The sequence below is a fragment of the Emydura macquarii genome, unplaced genomic scaffold, assembly GCF_026122565.2.
Source record: "Emydura macquarii macquarii isolate MOO-44397 ecotype Brisbane River unplaced genomic scaffold, CSIRO-AGI_Emac_v2 contig_2184, whole genome shotgun sequence".
NCBI classification, from domain to species: Eukaryota; Metazoa; Chordata; order Testudines; family Chelidae; genus Emydura; species Emydura macquarii.
In genome coordinates this window covers 3,779,943-3,800,201 of record NW_027132321.1, presented here as the reverse complement: position 1 = coordinate 3,800,201, position 20,259 = coordinate 3,779,943, and the positions used below count along the sequence as shown (strand labels likewise).

Below are 20,259 nucleotides of genomic sequence, written 5' to 3'. Positions count from 1 at the left end.
ATTCCAACCAGAGACAGGGGCACGTGTCAACTCTTATGAAAAGTGAGGGGATCTTTAAAGGTGAGCTTTAACAAAACACCTTCTATTTTACCTTTTACAAATATCATAATATAGGGAGCTCCAGTCTTGTTGAAGTGTTGACCAGAGATCACACCCATTTTTGGAGAACATCCAGTACAGAGACATTACAGAGACTGAACTCCCGTCTCACACATTGAAGGTATCTCTGCATTGGAGCTGGAGTACCATTTCCAGCTCAGGCAGACACACACATGCTCTCTGTGATCAAGCTAGAGCAGTAACAATAGCATTAGAGCCACAGCTGCATGGGCAGCAGTCCAGGCTAGCTGGCCTGAAGACGCACCTAGAGTTTCAGACAGGACTGTGCTCGAGATGGCTAGTCCATCCCACTGCCCACGCAGCTGTATGCCAGCCCGATCAGAGCAAGCTCAACTGGTTCTGGAGATGCATTGAATTCCATTTTTAAAAGGGAACCATTCTAACTCAGTGCTTGTGCAAACAGGGGCGTGACGACAGGTTAGGAAATATTAGATCAAAGTGCTAACAAAACCTCCCTCCCATCGGTCCCATGTGCTAATAAATAAAGTGTTAATAACCCTCCGGAAGAATAAAGGCCTCAAGATGAATGAGGAGCACAGCACTTACAGGAGCTGTTTAAAAGAAGATAGCCAGAAGCAGAGAGCTTAGTGCTTATGATGCACCGGGCCAGCACATGTCTGAAACAGGAATGAGGCAAGCTGGGCTTTTATTGGTTGTGAAACTCACTGCTGTCTGGTTAGAGTCTAGGTAGCACCTACTCCCGATAAGCAGAATTTTGTCTTTTATGGAAACCCAAATTAATGGGACCCTAGGACATAAGCAAAACGATCAAGTGGTTTTAGAATGTCTTTTTCCCTCTGTGAATGAAAAATAGTCACAGAGCAGACCAGCTTTGTAATAGTTTACAGTCAACATCCTACTCTGCTGCCTGTTATGTGTGTATCTTGAAAAGAATTCCAGTTTTTGATCATGGACCTGAACAATATAATATTAGATTCCCTCCTTATTCTTCCCCCTCCCTTCTTGTCAAAGTGAATTTAGACCCAATTCTGCTGGCAGCAGAACCCTGGGGACTAAAATTCTGCATTTATCCTCTCAGCCTGTACCGCGTGGGTAGTGACAGTGCAAACTCTCCCCATGCTGCTCCCTGCCAATGCACCTCTATCCTAAGATTTCTTTTGGCCATAGACCACCCTCAAAGTGAATTTAGACCCAATTCTGCTGGCAGCAGAACCCTGGGGACTAAAATTCTGCATTTATCCTCTCAGCCTGTACCGCGTGGGTGGTGGGAAGAGAATTTTTTTTTTTTTATTTCTTGCCCCTCTGAGTTTACCGCTTACTGCCAATTCTGGGGGTAGTTTCGTGACATGGACAGAGGCCCAAATGGAATTGAGAAAAAACTACTTATGAGAAAAAACCCACCAAAAATACAGAGACATCTAAACAATCTGATGCAAACTCCCCCTGGCCTGTTAGGTGAAAGCCTGGAACACTAGGAAGATGGTTTGCCCTGCACTGGCAAACAGGTCTCCAGTGTAACCTGTGACCACAATACCATGCCTGCAATCTACTCGCTCTCAACGTAACTTTTCAATACAATATACTGCTCCCAACCCTCATGTCCTGCCTCAGTTTTCCCAGGAGTTGCCATTCTTCGGTTTTCCTCATGGTCAGTCTTGTGGGTGGACTGCTTAGTGCAATAAAAATAAGTCTACTCACAGGATTGTAGGCAGGGAACTGGCTGCTTTGCTTAACTGCATTGCAGCAGGATGCAGGGGGGAAGTGGAAGTCCTGCTGACTGAGCAGGAAGTGAAGAAGGGATGCAGTCATGCTCCTCCTCCACCCCATAATACCCTGGGTAATCCAGTTAATCCCCATGAAGACCACTTTACTACAGTTATAGCCTTGAAGGACATCTCAGAAGCAAAACTGCTTTAAACTGGCGATGAAGGGCCTTTCAGTGGCACAGAGTGAGTGGAGCAAGCTGTGGAGCAGTGAAAAAGTCTAAGGTACATCCCCTCTGCTTTGACAGTACTCTGGGGTAAGTCACTGGTTCTCAAACTCTCAGGGGGAGGACGCTCAGGCTGTCATGGCAAGACTCAGGAGTAGATAAAGGCTGAGAGAGGAATACTGAAGACAAATTGCCATTAAGTAGGGAATCAGCATCTGTTACTGCTAAGAACCTCCCCTTTTAATATTTTTGGACTTGAGCTGGGGAAAAAGAAATAATGAGTTAATGCATTGTATACATCATTACTGGGAATAGGGAAAAGAGACTGAGGGCAACAGCATGAAGGAAAAAGGGAGGAAAACCTAAACAAGATAGAGTAGGAGCAGAAGAGAAATTCCTTACCCTGTGGCCCCAGCACCAAAACGCTGCAAATATGTCTAGAGACCTGGAAACCGCCGGTTAGAAGAGGAAAGAGGCAGCAGAGCTGATGGCTGAAGAAAAAAATCTACCCTAGTTGCAAGCATCCAGATTCTCTCGTGAAATTTCCATTCAAGGAGAGTGCTCTCACTCAGGTGATTTGGACTGGTTCTCCTCTCTAATGTCCAACACTTCCTGTCTTCATCTTAGCTGGAAATGCCAAAGCAGCTTCCCTAACCGCAGTTCTGCTGCAGGTCTACAGCAGAGGTTTTGTAGTTTTAGGGGTGCTGGCCTGAAAGGAGAAACTAGCCAAACTGTGAGCTTTAAGTGTAGTAGTTACAGTACAGGATCAGATTTGGTGAACACTCTGGTTCTTATTTATCCAGACAGGTCCTCCCAGCCCCTGGTTATGGTCTGTTTCTGCCTTTCAGACAGACAGTCTAGCATTAGAGCTCCTTGAAGGCTTTCCCTTCCACATTTTTTTTTAAAAAGGGGAGTTCATTTTATTGAAACTTCTCTCGTTTTGTTTTGACAAAAATGAAATCGTTCTAAATTAAACAATTTCAAAATTTCCAAAAAATAGAGTGGATGTTGTGGCAAGGGAATGCAGGACAGACTAGCCACGCAAATACAAACCTGCCTGATGCCCTGGATCAGAACGTGGGTGACCCTGTGCCTCCACAGCCACACTGCTATTTTTAGCACGCTAGCGTGAGCAGAGCTAGCACAAGTCTGTCAACTCAGGGTAGGAAGCTCGCTCCCAATGGCAGAGCTGCAATACTCTTAGATTGCTGCTATTTATCGCCAAGTCTCACGTACTGCAGAGAATGCATGAAGAACACGAGGCAGCTCTAGAACAGCAGTGGGATTGCCTTGTGGTGGGGAAGCCAACGTGAAGGAGGTTTCCTGCATTTTGAGAAGTTGTCAGTTTCCCTTGCACAGTAATCCCTCATCTTCCTCTAGGAACAGATTCTCACAAACCATAAGCAAGTCCTGCAGTCTGGACACTCCCTGACTCTTTGCAGGACAGTATCGTGTAGTCTCCTAAGGGACATCAGAAGCTCTGAGGTTGGCTGTGTATGTGCATTTTTCATACTATAAACAACAGGGAATAGCCAAAAGGAGTTTGTGAGCACTGGAACCCACACCTTGCATGTACAGTGGTTTTAACTGGAAAGCTAGACTCTTTTGTAAATGCAATGTTTTATCCCTTGTAAATTGTTAAGAGGACACAAAGAAGGAAAGAATGTCTAGTGATTAGAGCAAAGGACTGGGAAGCAGGAATCTTGGTTTCCGCTTTTGGCTCCACCATGATCTCATTGTATGACCTTGGGCAAACAACAACTTCTCTGTGCCTTGAATTCACCATATGTCAAGTAGATACATGGTCTACTTGGCAGTAATGGTGAGGCTTAATTAAGTTTTTTTAAGTGGTTTGAGATTCTCGGATGTAAGATACTGGAGAAAGGCAAAATATTAACACTTAATGGACACATCAGGTGTTTTTCAAAACATAAAATGAAGCAGCTGCAGCAGTAACTATAGTAGTTTGGAAAATGTTTTTACAAACTTTCTGCACCATGCTCCATTATAACACTGAGTTCAAGGGTCCCAACTCACACTGGTACCAGAGAGGGAGCAGTTTCCTGCCCTAACTCTGGAACTATCTTCCAGATATTTTTATTCACTGCTCTATATTACTGTGATCTGGCTAATGTGTGTGTTATCATTGCCTCCTGCTGGAGAGGATCAGGACACCTCAACCATGCATCCAGGGCCTAAGCATAATTTTTTCGGGCCCAATACAAACTTGTAACATGGGCCCCCGCCCACACACATACCAAGTTGCAGCCTGAGGTGGGGCCCCAGGCCTCTGGGCCCTGGTGAAGTGTACCCCCCCATGTGGGGGCCCTGCATGCATCATAGTACTATTCTGCTAACATAGGCTAGAAGCTTGTGCTTTTGCAGCATGAAGATCAGAGTTCTGTCTCTGCTAAAGCCTTGACATTTTAGTGGCCATAACAGCTGTGAAATCCTGAGTGGCTATGGATTTATTACTGTTTACGGGGCCCAGTCCAGCTCCAACTGAAGTCAAGGGCTCCTGACTTCTATGGGAGTTGGATCAGGTCCTATATCTGTAACATACTTCAAATTCAAGGTGTTTTTGAACAGTTTCAGCAGAGAGTGCTAACAGGGACCACCAGTTGGTCGCCTGAAATAACAGGGGCAAGAAAGTTCTCTCCTTTCGTAAGTAGTAAACAAGCAGGGTCATTCTGACCAGGATCTCTGATCACCAACAGACAATACACCTTTCATAAATAATCTAAAACAATACATAAATGGTGACATTTTTTATGGAAAATTTCTAAGGGGTAGAGAGCAGCACTTCTCTGGCTGGATCTATTTTAGGATTTCCATGATTCCTGAGTGGTTATCCCCTAATTCTACTGTGTCAACACAGATGCCTTTTATGCTACCATTTCCTTCCTGAGTATGTTTGCATGACACTTTTCCCACATAATATGTCAATATGAGGCACTTAACTAGAGTGAATAACTTTTATCTGGGGGAAATGTATGGCTTAAGTGGTTTAAAAATGCTGGCATCATGCACATATTCTTTTTGGCTATTACATCCATTAATATAATTTTCCCCTTCTTGAAGGAAGATTAGCATGTCATCTTTGTCTTTTAGATAAACTGAAGGCACAAAGGTCAAGGAAGTGATTGACAAAGCCACCCTTATTCTGGTGCCCATGCTTTTCAGACTGCCTTCATACCACAACATAAGAGCCATATTGGAAATAGAACTTTGACATTTACATAGCAACTTTCCCTCAAGGGATTCCAAAACCCTTTACAAACTACACTAAGGACTCACTTCACACAGGACTGAAATACAATCATCACTGGGGTGGAGTACGGCAGCTTTTGAAAAGCACATAGCAAATCTACATAAGAGATTAGGACAGAAAATGAAGACGAGAATCCATTTAAAGCTACGTGGGGGGTGGGGGAGGATTTAGGGACCCAGAATATAATTATCCAACACTAGAATTTCATTACACCACAGCAAAACAAACACAATGGGGTGTTTGATGCCCAGCACTGGTTAGAACTTTAGTTCTATCTCTTATTTTAAAAGACAGCACTTACAGCAGCACCCTAACTTACTACCATGCTGCGATATAGGTTTTATGAGAATTCAGGGTGAAAAGTGCTACCTATTGAATTACTGACATTACTTCTTGCAGCACCCTGGATGGTCCCCTTAGAGGTCTCTGACCCAACTACTGGCCAGGTTCACCCCTGCATAGCTTGTGAAGCTAAGCAAGTATATTGCTGTAGTCCGGCAAAGAAAGCCACCCTTGTGTTGATAGACACGGACCCAAAGCACTTTTCCTAACCTTATCAAAATGAGATTTCATTTCCCTCTTTGACAATTCCCACTTCGGCTACACCAGTGATTATTTCTTGTAAAGTCATAGCTGAAACCAGAGACACTTTCCTTAAATCCAGGGTTGTGTTATCTATCACAACACAGCAATGTTGGTGCTAGAGACAACCCATCACAAGCAGATCTGCTCCAATATTCATCCCGCAGAAATTGCATTCAGTGAGGCTGATGGCATGCAGAGTGTCTGGGGCTTAGGTAATTAGAAGGACTAGCTCCAATGTTTCTCGTGTATTGTGCCTTAATAACAGCACTGTAGGGTCTGTAAACTATGCATCGAATCTGTAAACACACAGCTCCATAAACTGTCCTCTCTCAGACAACAGAATAAGGTGGCAGAGCTCAGAGATGACAAAATAAGGAACTATGTCCAATCCTCAGCCAGAATCTGAAGTAAAACAGCCTTCTCCTCTTAAAGGTGAATTGAAATGCTTTAGGACAAACAAACCAACCCAGTTCCATTTATGACCCTGAGGCCCCCTACCAGACCATATTTCCAGACTATAGTGGTTGGGTTTTTTTTTTTCACTTCTGCTTTACAGACCCAAACCACAGCTCAAAAAACCTGAGCTTCCCTTGCACAGGTTCAGAGGCTCCTAGAGACCTAAAATAGAAGAGAGTACAACTACAACCTGTTACAGTTTCTTGTAGTTTAAAACAAAGTTTAAAACAGAGCACAATCAACTCAAACATGATTTAAATTACACCTCCCTCAGCCATGCAGTAAAGTAGATTGACTAACTGGTATACTCCATACATAGGAAAGGCTGTTACCTCAACTGTTAATTTACCTGGAACCTTAGCGACAGCTGCTTTATTGTCACATACTCTTTCCCACGCTTCTTTTTACAGTAGAGGATTTTTGCTAGAGTGCTGCATGGGAGCCAGAAAGTTCCTTAGGCACCCAGCACTTCTCAAAACACTGTGCAAACAGCTAACAGTAGGGCAGGGTTAGAAGGCTTGCTCTGCATGTGCCTGACTAGAGAAGGGCCATGGAAGCCGGCTGAGGAGCTTGTACAGGTGCTGTGATTAAAGCTCGTTACCAGCTATGAGCTAGCAAAGACACTGGGAGCTCTACTCATAGGCAGCTGCTGGGAAGGAGATCCTTATGAGGCAACGAGAGAGCCCGGGATCAAACTGCCTCGGGTCTTATTTGTAGCTATTTAAGGGGCAACTATAGAAACCTTAACTTTGACAAGGCTTTTGTGTGTCGTGTGCCTGCTTCTACCATCCTATGCATCCATACACTGATATTATCCCGATTCTGAGAGCCCAGACAATGAAATAAAAACTTTCACTTCACTTGGCAGGGTGACTGTATGTCCTGTTTTGGCTGGGACGAAGAACAGCTTGGGCCAGCACTGCGCAGGGCAGGGGCTCTGTGCACGGGGTGGGCGGTGAGCCGCTCAGGCGAGCCCTGCACAATGTCCCGTTTTTCCCTGTGGGAAATATGGTCACTCTACTTGTGGAATTTCTTAGTAATGAGCTCAGAAACTCATTCAAACTAACACACACCCACAGCAGTTTTCTGGTGTCCTCTTTGTGTTTGCTGGGATTGCTATGCTGGTAACAAAGCGACAAGATACCAAGTTACTGAGCCTTTAAAATTGCCTGCGCCTCAGTGGGCTTGCGTGGGATCGGGGTTGGAGAGGGGGCAGGGAATCCATCTTCTGGAGCAGAACTGGAACGCCAAGTTCCTCACAAATGTAGTCACAGAAACAGGTATTAACTGTGGCTATGAGTAGAAACTTGACATAGTCTTCATACTCAGCATGCGCAACATGCTTCAAACATAAAAGCCAACCAAGGAGTCCCCACAGGCTCCAGCTGCCCTCTCAGGGCCCCACAGACGGCCACGGTAGTGCCACAACACACTAGTGCGACCTCACGCTGCCTGCGTCTGTTCCACCAGACACCTTCCCAAGGGCAGCTGGCCGGGGGGCAGACACACTGGTAAATCAGAACGACGGACAGATGCGTAAAGCAAACTGACTCTTAAAAAGGTCTGCTCGCTTCCTGCTTGGGCTTGCCTTCTGTTTGTGGGTGTGTTTCATTTCTTCCCCAGTGTTTGTGTTTTCCCTCTGACCCATTTTTTTCTGCCTTTTTTTTGGTCCCTTTCACCACATCCGTTTCTCTCCAAAACATTTTCTCTTTTCTGATGTGACCTTTCGCCCATTTCCCCCCTTTCTCCTTTTTTGGCCCAGTTTTCCCCATATCCTTTGTTCTGTGAATCTGCCAGCTTTTCATATGCAGATGAAGGCGCATGCCGAAGGCTGAGTGGGGGCAAGCATGCGTTTGTGGGTGTCATCCCCAAAGACATAGGAGCCGAGGGGCCTGGAGTTTGGGGCGCGAAGTCCGGCATGATCCAAAAATGCCTTTCTCAGCGAACTTGGGAGTGGCTCATCTCTACACTGGGACATTAGAAACGCAAGAGCAGCAGCAGCAAACAAGCTATGCCATTGTCAGTGGCACATATAAATTATCCCCATAATTACACCATGTTCACAATTGCACCGTATTACTCATTATAGAATGCTAATGCTTCTTCCCCACCACCCCAGTCTCCTTGCACTTGAAGAGAGCCCCCCCCGCACCCTCCCTGCACCACTGCCAATCAGCACAAAGGTTTTGCTGGTGAATTAGTGAGCGCTATTATGATATGTTTTTCTTTCGTTTTTGTGGTTGGGCAGCACTCTCTGAAATGACAGTAATTAACCCAGCGGCAAAACATGGCAAGCTGAGCAAATGCCTGTCATTTCCCTGAATGGGAGGCATTTGTGGGCACCATTTCTTTTAATAAGGGTCTTTTAGGGGTGGCTGGTGTTGTGTTTTTGGTATTGTGAGCGCAACAACAGCTGCTGGAGGAGAGCGACGTTTTTAGTCCTGAACCTCTTGTTCTGCTCATTTCTGCCACTGGGAGCTGCCACTTTTGCCCCTCCAAAGCTGGTGTTTAATAAGGCGCACTCAGCAGTAAGTATCAATTAATACTCAACCACCTTGGCTCAGGCTTCGTACCTGTGAGGCCATCGAGTTAAAGAAATAATAAGCGGAGAGCAAGCCCTCATGTAATCCTTCACCACAGGGCAGCCACAACAAACTGGGTTCTGCTGTTAAGTCAAACTTGTGTTATTCGTGATGTGGCCCTCAGCTCTGTTTTCCCTCCGTGACACGTAAATAGTTCCGCCTCTAAGCCAGCTGTAATATTTCAGCTGGCTTATTTCTGAGGCGTGCAGCAAGAAGGAAATCTAAAGCCCTACTGTATGTAAATGGGAACCTGTACAAATGCACTCAGGAGCTCTGGGGACTGAGCAGCTGTGATTTGCCAAGCCAACCAGAAAATTAAAAAGGTTGTTTTACAAACAGGCAGAGGAGGTGCCTGGGCAAGAGCCCTTGGCATACCCTGGGCCAGGCCTGGTTTCCAGGCAAGCTACTGAGGCTCCATTGGCAGATGCTGGTGTAAATAAGGAAAGACTGCATTGTAGGCACACTGGTGGAAGGGGTGTCACTGGCTCTTGGATCCCCTATGACAGGGATATACTCACATCTTTGCTGCGTCTTTTGTTACCAACAGGGATTCAAGGGGCTGTAAACTGCTGGATGGAGGATAATGTGGCTGAGCCTTTTTTCCCTTTCTATGCCCACTGCTCAGAGGGTAGATTAAGGTGCGCTTGTGAGTCGAGGCCTTTCCCTTCCCTTGTTAGCGAGAAGAGGTCAGGGCCCAGCAGTAGATTTTTTATTCACAGTGATAGAGGGGGCGGGGAATAGCAGCGCCACTGGGGCGTTACCAGGCAGTAAATGATTGGGTCTCCCAGTAGCCTCTTTTACCTATGACCCACCCTGCAGCTATAATGAATTCATGTGCTGGAGGCCATGTACTCCTCAAGAAATGTATATCACGCACACCTGGGGAACCAGGCTTAGAACCGTAAGCCTTTAAAGACACACAGGCAAGCCTCTGCTCCTTGAGCTAAAGGAACACTTCCTTAACCGTGGCTAGTAATAGTTCCCTTATCGTCTGCGTGTCTGACATGCCACATCAAGTCTAGGGCAAATAACAGAGGGAGCTTGAGGTTTTGGGGGACACTTTAGGATCCTTTGCCCCTCTTCCTGCTAGGGCTAAGTATGCTTCTTGCAGCGGATTATGAGACTTCACTTATATAACGAAGTGTCTTAACTGTGGCTTTAATCACAAGTATTTAGGCCATGGTCACTGCATGCAGATTGATGACTGCAACCATCTTTCCTGCGCAGGCAGTGCCACTGCAGCCTTATTAATCCAGAAAAATCACCTCTGCATTAATCAGCTGGTGTAGTAGTAATCATCTCGTATCCATTACCCAGCTGCTAATCCGCCATACCATGCACTGAAGTATTAGCTTCTTCACTGAGGGGCTCCTTGCCTCTCCTAAGCAGGTGCAATATAAGAGACTGAACTTTGGAGTCGGGGGCTCACTCAGAGTGCCCTTGGCACTGTACACGCCGCTGTGCTCATCAGTTTAATGACCCAATATTATTTAAAATGCAGGTGCTGCTTTATTAAAAAAAATGTAAATCTGCTGTTTGTTTGGGACGTGCTCGTGCATTGCTGATGTTCTCTAGTACTCTAATTACATTCATGGCCCCTGTCAGCATCAGACTATCTGAGCACCTCACTGGCAATACATTTATCCTCACAACACTCCTGCAAAGAAGGCAAGAATTATTCCCAGGCACATTGTATAGCTGGGGAACTGAGGCATAGACTGACTAAGGTCACAGAGGGAGCCTGTAGCAAAGCCAGGAATAGCACCTGGGTCTCCAGAGTGCCACCCATTACTACTTCTAGTATTCATTATTTGTATCACAGCAGCACCTAGAGGCTCTAAGAAAGATTGAAGCTCCCCCCCATTGTGCTAGGTGCTGCACATACACATGGTGAGATGGTTGCAGAAGAAAGGCTGTGTGCTTACAACAGTATTGTAAGCTTTCTATGGCATGAACTATCAGCCTAGGCAGAGAGTTCAGACTAAGCCTGAAGCAACCCCCAGGTCTACTTCCCTAGATGTACTTGAGCCTTTCTGTTGCTTGATCTGTTTGTTGTCTTTCCATGTGCAAAGGTTTGCACCATTTCCCTTCTGTGTAAGGTGCTTGCCCTCTGACTCATGCCTGTCAAAGGCTAAAGTGCCATTTGAGAATGCTTATAAAATATGCATAAGGTCTGTGACCTAGTCTATAACGTCCTGTACTGCCTGAGGCAAAGCCTCTGTGGTGAGCTCAGAGAGACTGTAGGTTCCTGCTTCAAAAATCAAATGAATGCCAAAAGAAAACTCATTCAACAGTAACTCCCCTCCCTCCTGACGCTTCCCTTTGTAGGCGCTGAACACAGCAAAAAGAATGTTTATAGCTCTTTCTCAAACCCATCTAATTGTGTTGTAACAAAGGAGAAAAATGCTCTCTCTTCTTTAGGAACCGGATGGTGGCTGGAGCAGAATTTCAATGCAGACAGCATTAAGGAGACAGCTTCCTCCAGCCTTACCTGGGAGATGTGCTGCCACCAGGACCCAACGGTGCTGCTTTGTGCCTTGGCTGCATTAGCAGGTAAAATGTTTGTAGCCAGAGCAAAATCCAGCCAACCAACTGGGACTCTGTTAATGAATGCATTGATACCTGGTGCTTCAATAGCACCTTTCATCCAAGGCGCTCAAAGTGCTCTACAAACGTCAATTAAACCTCCCAGCAGCTGTGTTAGCTTCACTGTATTTTACAGATTTGAAAGCAGTGACACAGAGAGGTTTAGTTTAGAGCACACTGAGTTAACGGGAAAGCTGAGAACAGAACCCTAGGGAAGAAAATTCCCCTCACTGTGGGAATCAATAGGTGATATTCTCTGGCTTCTGCAATCAGGAGGTTAGATTAGATGATCATGGTGGTCCAGCCTGACTCCTAATGCCCCTATGCTCTAACCGCTAGAGACCACTTCTCATTTTCAGCAATCTTTTAGAATTGTGTTGGGAGAGGGGTAGGTGGAGTTGGATGATCCAGGGGTTTCCATAGCAAAGCTGTTTTCAGCTGTTAACCTAAGTCAGGAATGTCTAAATGGTAGATACAGTAGTAGCGATATGTCGTTTGATCCCAGGATGTGTGGAAGAGGAAGGGTGAAATTTTTTGGTTCCCAGTCACTGTAAAGAGTGCAGTGAGTGTTTATGAGTGCAGCTGAGCAATGCACACTGGTTGCTTTAAAAATATAATTTTCAAATGATATGAAAGGCTATTGATTTTGTATTTTAAATGCATTACAGAATGGAAAATCCATTTTTCCTATTTAGGCACTGCACAGACCGTGCGAGATCTGATCCTTCCATGCGCCTCCAAACCTGTTCTCCCCACCACCCACGGCACAGACAATATGGGAGAAGCTAGAAAACACACACACACACCAATCCCATGTGGACATAATTACAAAGCTTTAAAAACTTCCTCTTAATAGGTCGGGGTGACAAGAAAAATGAATGTTTTATTGAGGAAATAACATGATATAATTACAAACATCTCCTGCACTTGGCACATAGACAAGGCGGCCTATTTTCAAAAGCAATAAAGGTGAAATGGCTGGCATAAAACTCCTGTAATCAAATGTAAAAATAATAGCTCAGTTCATTAATATCAAGACAAGCTAATGGGGATGGTGTTCTTAATTATCAACTACATCCATGGATTTAATTTTTATCTGATTCGTTTAAACTTGGTCGTTTTCTCCCTTTTCATAGATGCTATGCCGCAGGGCAGCAGTGATCATTTGTAATTGGATTCCATCCCTGGAGTTAATTATAAAGAGACAATAAAACCTGCCTGGCTTCTAGTTTAGTAACTGTTACGTTGTGTTAAAATCCTTTGTTTTTGGGGGGTAGATATTTGTAGTTTTAATTTAACATAAAACCCTTGTACATATTATACCTGTGTGTGTAAACACACACATTTATAGACACACACTTTATATTGTGTATATGTATGAATAGATATGTACACACACAAAATATGTAAATACACACTCAGACATACCTATATATATGAGGCAGGTTCACAGATTTCCTCTGCTCCTCTGGGAGACCAGATGTCCCTAATCAAGAATTTAGCTTCATTAGCCAACCAACTCTGCCTTTTAGACTCTAATAAGCACATTCTCCCACCCACCCCAAATTACTTTATTAATGGATTGGGGCCTCAGAAAGACTCAGTTGCTGAGAAGCGCTGAACACGTGAGTAGACGACTTTGGTGCGCCTGACTGTCCCATAAAACTGTTTTAACTGATGCATAGCTACAAGCCATAACAATGCCTACAAGGGAACAATTCTGCCTGGGCAGGGAGCAGGGCCTCGTTCATCAAGATGCGTAAGCACGTGCCCCACTTTAAATACATTAGTGGTCCTATTGACCTCAAGGTGTGCACATGCTGAAATGCATTGCTGGACTGTGAGCTAGGGGACCAGATGGGGCTTTGTTGTGTCCATATCCCTGATAATTTGCGCTCAGAAGCTTGAGCGTGCACAGTGTCTTTTGAAAAGAGGCTTGAAAGCTGAAATGAAAAATGTGCAGAGAAAATGGATTCGCTCTGATTTCAGAATAATCCTTGTGAATTATTTCTAATGCTGCTGGCTTGGAAGAAATGTAGTATTTCCTGGGTGGAAAAACGTCTCATGAAGCAGCTGAATGATGCATTCTTGTGTCACTAAACTGTCTGCAAATGCATCAATATCCTGGTGCAGTCATGAAAGCTGGAGTAGAAGTCAGTGCTAGATAGTCTGTAAGTGGTGATTTGCTCCAAGTCCCACCAAGATCAGCACTACACATTTTCTCCTGGTGACTAGGAGAGCAACTTTGTCCATGAGGGGCTGAGCGTTTTGGCTCTGAAGCATCAAAGCACTTAAACATGTGCTTAGCTCTAAGCATGTGAATAATCTCGCTGAAGTTAAGGATGTGTTTGAATGCTTTGTGGAGTTGTGGCCAGGTTGCTCAGCAACTTGCGAGTCCTGAAACAGGAGCGCGGAATACCCCCCATCCTAGAATCTATGATTAGACATATTATTAATAGTCAGACAATTACCCAGCTCTCTTTTAAATTAGCTGTACTATTGCTCTTAAATAGCCTCTAGCCATTACTCCCAGAGGCTGATTGCAAGCGGATCCTCCATCATCTAAAATGCCCAATGCAGTAGTGGTGCTATGCAAACAACAACCCGATTACTGAGCCTGGCTAAAGGAGAGGACGGCGTCACTTCTACTATATGCTCTGTGCAGTAAACAAAGAGCACAATCCCATCAGATGGCACCAGCTGTTGAGTCAGTCTGGGACTTTTTGTGTGGGATATAATATAAATAATCAGATTTTACATTGGCTTGGGAACGCACGTTCAAGCATTACACCTGAAGGAGTTTACTTATTGGCCAACAAGCTAAATCCATGATTAGGGGAATAAAAATTCAGCTTATGAACCTTCCACTGCACGGGAGAGAGAACCTCTGAAGTTTAGTACTCTCCTCCCCCCAGTAATTTTAGAATATATTTTGCTGTCTGTCACGAGGAGCTCATGTTAAATTTAAATTACAAATGTATTAGCCATCTAAACACAAAAGAATATTTATTAGCGTAAAATGCAATAGATTTTTTTGAGTTATCATTGTCAGTTTTAAACAACTGTCTGATTATATCCAATTATGTGTCACCCTCTAGCTAAGTGTTGTAGAAAAAGAAAGATGTTGGAATTTAAAACAACTTCAGGTCAAAATTGATGCCATGGTTATGTTTGATAATTAAAAAATGCTTCCTTCATTAGCTTGTCTTGATAAACAGGCAGGCAGATTAATGGATGTTCAGAAACCTTTCTGCCATTACAGTGACAGTTTGAAACTAATAAGCAAGGGTTGCATCAGTATGTTCAGAAGGTAAAATGAAAGCTAGCCCAGGGCAAACGAGGAACGCATGGAGTTATGGTTACGAGAGCTAAAAATTAGGGACTGAGAGTAAACAAGAACCCATGCTGCTGCTATTTCTATACACCTACAGATTAAAATTGCCAAGTGCAGCCATTAAAACTAAGCAAATGGTTTCTGAGCCAGCTTGGCAGTCATACAGCAAGACAGACGGGAGCGGAGGAGGGCGAGGGCTGCTGTTGGTGCAGGGAAGTGGGGATAAGCTGCAACAAATGGAGCCATGATTACTGGGCCAGAGACTGAAGCACTGCCAGATGCTAACCGAGCAGCAGTCATTTTGTTCACCCCCCCCCAGATTATTTTGGGGCGCTACATTTGCCTCTTTTTAGCTATGACTTGTCAGCAATGGCTCACTTGTGCCATCTGTGGACTTGTCTATCACTCAGCCTGCTATCAGGCACCACAGGACCCTCCACAACCCACATCCCCTCTTTCCCTCACAATGCACATAAAGGTCCCCATCCACTAATCCACTCCCATCACTCACTGGTAAACACCTCTCCCATGACATTGAGCCGTACACGACAACCACGCACATCCAACACACTAGCACCGGCACACCTACCCACATACACGCAGTCACATGCACCCAGCCTGCGTGCGCACGCAAACCCAAACCGTCGTTCACCGAAGAATTCAAAGCCACACACCACAAAACGCTACAGATGTATGGCCTGCAACATAGCACAGCCCTTTGTTGAGAGCCAAGGCTGGGGTGAGACCCTCAGTTAACGTGAATTGTCATAGTTCTACCGGCTTTAATAGCGCTATGACAGTTTGCATCAGCTGAGGATCTGCTCTCTAGTCGTTGAGTGAGTGCTCATGTCAATGCTTAAACTATTACGGTGTCAGCTGTTGAAAGAAAGAATTCCTTCTTTAAATAGCAGCTTTGCAGCTGAAATCATGGTTTGTTGTATTGGAAGGACGACAATTTGGTAGCATGATTCCAGAAGCCAGTTTTCTGGAAGCCAAACTATGGTATATAGCTAACAGAAGAATGGTACTGGGGAGTCAGAGGAATTTGCCCTGTTGAGGGAGGGTGCTATAGCTTCCACCTGTAGCTCTGTGTCCATTTTTATTGGGCTCGTTCTAGCAAAACAAGCATTAAGGAGACTGCCAAAAAGGCAGATTAAAAAGCCCAGGGGAGATGGTGAAGAGGAAAGATTGGAAAGGAAGTAGCAACTGGAAAGGGAAAAGTTCTTTTCCGTGAGCTGTGCGCTCTGGAGTTCCCTTGGGATGAAATCAAAAGGAACAGTTGATTCCTGAAGTTGCCCTTTTGGTGACTCCATCTAAAGGGAAAGCAAAAGGAATCTGTGCAGCCAGCTAACTCGCTAAGTTAGATGTGGAAAGCTCACAGGGCAAGGGCTTTAAGCAACAGCTCTATCTGCCTGTTATATTAACTTTACTAAGCATTATTTGACCCTGCCAGTGCAGATAATGCCCTGTGAAGTGCATGCCACATAAAAGATAATTGTGATTAAGTATAGTTATATCTGGATGAGGTGCAGCTGAATACAAATGACACCATGATTTAATACTTTCAGTTCATATTGAAATTTCTTTGTTGAGCTGACAGATCTCCTAACTCAGCATCAGAATAGCTACAACATTGCCAGTGATCGGCAAGAATCCTCTGTGCTGCCCCAGCAGCAGAAGTCAGTGGGATGACTTGCACAAGTAAAGACTGCTGATCTGAGTCAGAGTTCGCAGGATCAGGCCCCACCGTGTTTCTGATGTACATATTCAGCTTTGTTCTAGGTTTGAGGGAAACAAGATAAACTGACCTGCCCAAAGATTATATTGTCTCACTAATGTAATATATTTGCATTGGCTTCACAGAGGAGCAGAATACAGCTTCCTGTTAGTAACACACTAAAACGGGCTGCCAAGATGCCCTATATTTGTATAAAACAATGTCCTGATCAGATGCAGCACCCAACTCTTGGCTGTTATCTGCTGTGTGCAGCGTGTGGAGTTTTCACATCCTGTCTCGGATTTATCCTCTTTAATCTCTCCCTAAATTAAAAACAAGCTAAACCCCTTTTGGAGATGCATTGAAGACCTCTTGTTACAGAAAACCACATTTCCTTTTTATGCTTCCTTAAAGATCCCAATTTTTCTGTCTCTTCTCATCAACGAAAGTAATTTTAGGCTGTTAGAGAAAGTTCATTGCTGTAATTGCAACCATATTGGTCATTAAAGTTGACAGGCTGTTGAGCAAGTCACTCATCGATTCCCACCATTCAGCAGACGGCTCCCAATGCTTGCTAAAAGTGTTAGTTTGAATTCATGAAAAGGAAACAAATCCATTTCACCTCCAGGGAAGGGAGAAAGCTCAGAACTCATCCTTGCCTTTATTTGTAAACAGTATTCACATGCTCCTTCCATAAGCAGAGTGAAATTATTATTTACGTTAGCCAATAAAAGACCCTGCTGGAGCTCTCTCTTATGGCTTGAAGTCGATAATGCACTGGGGAAGGAGAACTGGGTACTCCTGCCTCTGAGTTGATAAAACAACAAACCTTCCATGACATTTCTCAGCTTACGGATGTTTAAGAAAGATGATGGCGCTTTACATTTACATAGGAGGATCTTGAAACTCAGAGGCAGACATTATTATTACTGTCACTTTATAGGGGGGAACTGAGGCATGGAGAGGTGTAGGGCTTGATACAGTGAAAGTCTTTACATTGATGTCTATGGGCAATGGATCAAGCCTTAAACGAATACTTAAGGTCAGTCAGTCGCCAGTCCAGCAAAACACCTAAGCATGTGAATAGTACCAAAGAGTGGGACATATCCTCCGCTGGTGTAAATGTGGAGCTATGACAATGTACAGAAGCCGAGGATCTGCTGCCATGTCTGTAAATGCTTTGTTGGATCATGGGCTCAGTGACATAGCTGGAAACCGAACACAGGAGTCTTGACTCCTCCCAGTTTGACATGCTACAAATAAATGTCTGTATCTGGGGAGGAGGAAGAGATCTGTGCATGATAGGTAACTTGTCTCATCTCAAGCAGATGTAAGGCATCCAGCCACAGGGAGTTATTTCAGAAATGCTTCAGCTAAGAAGCACAAGTAGTTGTGTTTCCTTTGATTGGACACTAGTTCCCCCTCACCGTTCTCTTTCGTCTGCTCCTGATGAAGCGCAGCTATTCCAGGTTAGCTTGATCTCCCATGTTTTTTTGGCTCTTTACGATAAACATAAAAAGAGAGATTCTTCAGCAAGCTGTTCCCGTGCGTCCTCCCTCCTCATATCTGCTCCCAATCCAATAACTAGGAAAACTGTTTGATTTACCTTTTTTTTTTTAAACTGGAAAAAATATTCTCCCCCTACCCACAGTAATCATAGACAAAAGATGTCTTTTGGATGCTTGAAGCTAGGGGGCAATGTTTTACCTTCTTCTCCAGCCTTGTGGCTTCCAAGCACTTGGCTGTGGACATAAATCTGACATTAAATATTTAATTTTATATCTCCAGTTACTGATTTATTACTGGTGCAGCTCAGCAAGTAAAACATTTCTCACCAGTGTTTTCAGCACATGCAATAAATCCCCCACACTCCATGTTAGAAAATAAGGATCCACTCAGGATTTTTTTTTTTATCCAGTAAACTTTATTTATATATAACAACAGTACAAAGTGAGTCCTTGGCTTGCAAAATAGGAGTGTTTCATATTTACAATAGGTACACAATCATATATTAGAATAATAACAAAAAACCTTTTTTCCTTGGAACATTTTTAAATACTTAAACTTTCTTACATTTTTTTTCCCACAACACTTGTAAAAACAACAAAAACCAGACAACCATCTTTAAAAAAAATATAATACAGAACTCCAGTGTGTCAAATATAAAGGGAGGAGGGGGAAATCTGGGGAAAGGTTAGGGTTGTGTGGGGTGGGCAAGTATGCAGTTCAACATATTATCTGAGACAGCCTGCCTTATAACTTTATGCATTTATCTTTAAGGGATGGGCCAAACAAAATAAGAAGCCCTTCCACCCCCAACAAATTTTTATCCAAAAGCCCACACCAATCCTTTTTTGAGGTTCAAGAAAGTTTGGTTCCCATCCCCTGCCCACCCCCAAACCCATTTTCTGTATCAGTGTCCCTGCAGAAGAAGCTATTAACCAATGAGCATTCTCCATGGTACCATAGGGGTTTCCATGTAGTGGTACATTTTGAGTGTAATAAATAGTATGGCACAGTCAGTATTATGGTACAGTGCTTGTTTACTTTTTAATGGGTTCCCTATATGCACATCCACGTACTGTCTGGGATTGGTGATGACAAAAATGCTACAGGAGAGGCTGTTTTCATCATTTCCACAGCCCATCTGCAGCAAGAAGTGCTAGAAATCTCAGAGGAAAGCCTGCTCAGAAGATTTCTAGTTTGATTTTGCAGCCTTAAGAGGCCTGGAGAATTCAGATAAGTGCCCCAACTTTTGGGTGCTTTATTGGAACCTGCCAATCTTCATCTTTTGCCCATTGCAGAAAGGGGGGGGGGGAGTCTTTTTACACAGGAGGGGGGAAAAGGCTGGATAACACAAAGGCAAATGGGATCTTCAGACTTAAAAAGATAAACACACAGACACTTCAGTGTTAACAACACAGTCAAAACAAATTGTGTCAGTTGAATTGTGACCTGATTGTTTCATGTAAAGCCCCCACAGCTATGACAGTCTCAGACCCCCATGCTAGGTGAGGAGCTGCTTCTTTAGCAATTTGCTCCAGTCTGTGTGTGTTTCTAATAGGAGCAGAATAAAAGATACTCAGGTGCATTAGCCACTCACCTACTGCTGATGCAGCAGAAAGATATGCACATGCAATGGAACCTTGACCTGCTGAGGGAAAACCCGGCATCTTTCCTTTCCGAAGGAGGTTACCCCCACTCTGCCATCACAACCTTCCCACCGCCAATCTGGGCCATTGCCAGCAGACACAACAAAACATTGAGGGGATCACAAAGGGTTGTAGAGCACTTAAGAAAGCTTTGTATAGGATGTTTGTCCTTAATGTGGTTGGGAAGAAATACTCACCCTCCATTTCTGTAATATTTGGCTTGTCACATTGCCTTGAACGCTGGAAAAGAGGGATTTTTGTGAAAGGCAAGAAAAAAAAATCAAGGTCTTTCTTTCAAACTGGGAGCCTTAATGAAGGTAAGGGGTAACCATGTCCCTTTCAGAAGGGAGATGTACCATCGCTTACTGGGAACGGAACAGCGACGTTTCCCTTCTGTGAAGCCTTTTAAACAGAGAGAAACATCTTCAAAGCAGTCACAGTTTTAAAAACTCCTCCCCTCTTAAAAGTAGCCGGACTGACCTACATTTAGATTTTGCGTTTTGGGTTATTCAACCCAGTACTTTCCGAATAGTGTTGCCTTTTGAAACTTCAGTGCATAGCTTTA

General features: G+C 44.1%; 1 long non-coding RNA gene across 1 annotated transcript in view; it reads right to left on the bottom strand.

Moving 5' to 3' along the window:
* LOC137160314 (uncharacterized) overlaps nucleotides 1-6,835 on the bottom strand; it is a 45,329-nt gene extending 38,494 nt beyond the window's left edge. The window contains exon 1 of the long non-coding RNA XR_010921839.1: nucleotides 6,673-6,835. This is a non-coding gene — a long non-coding RNA (uncharacterized lncRNA). The remainder of the gene's footprint in view (nucleotides 1-6,672) is intronic.
* Between the last annotated feature and the right edge of the window lie 13,424 nt (nucleotides 6,836-20,259).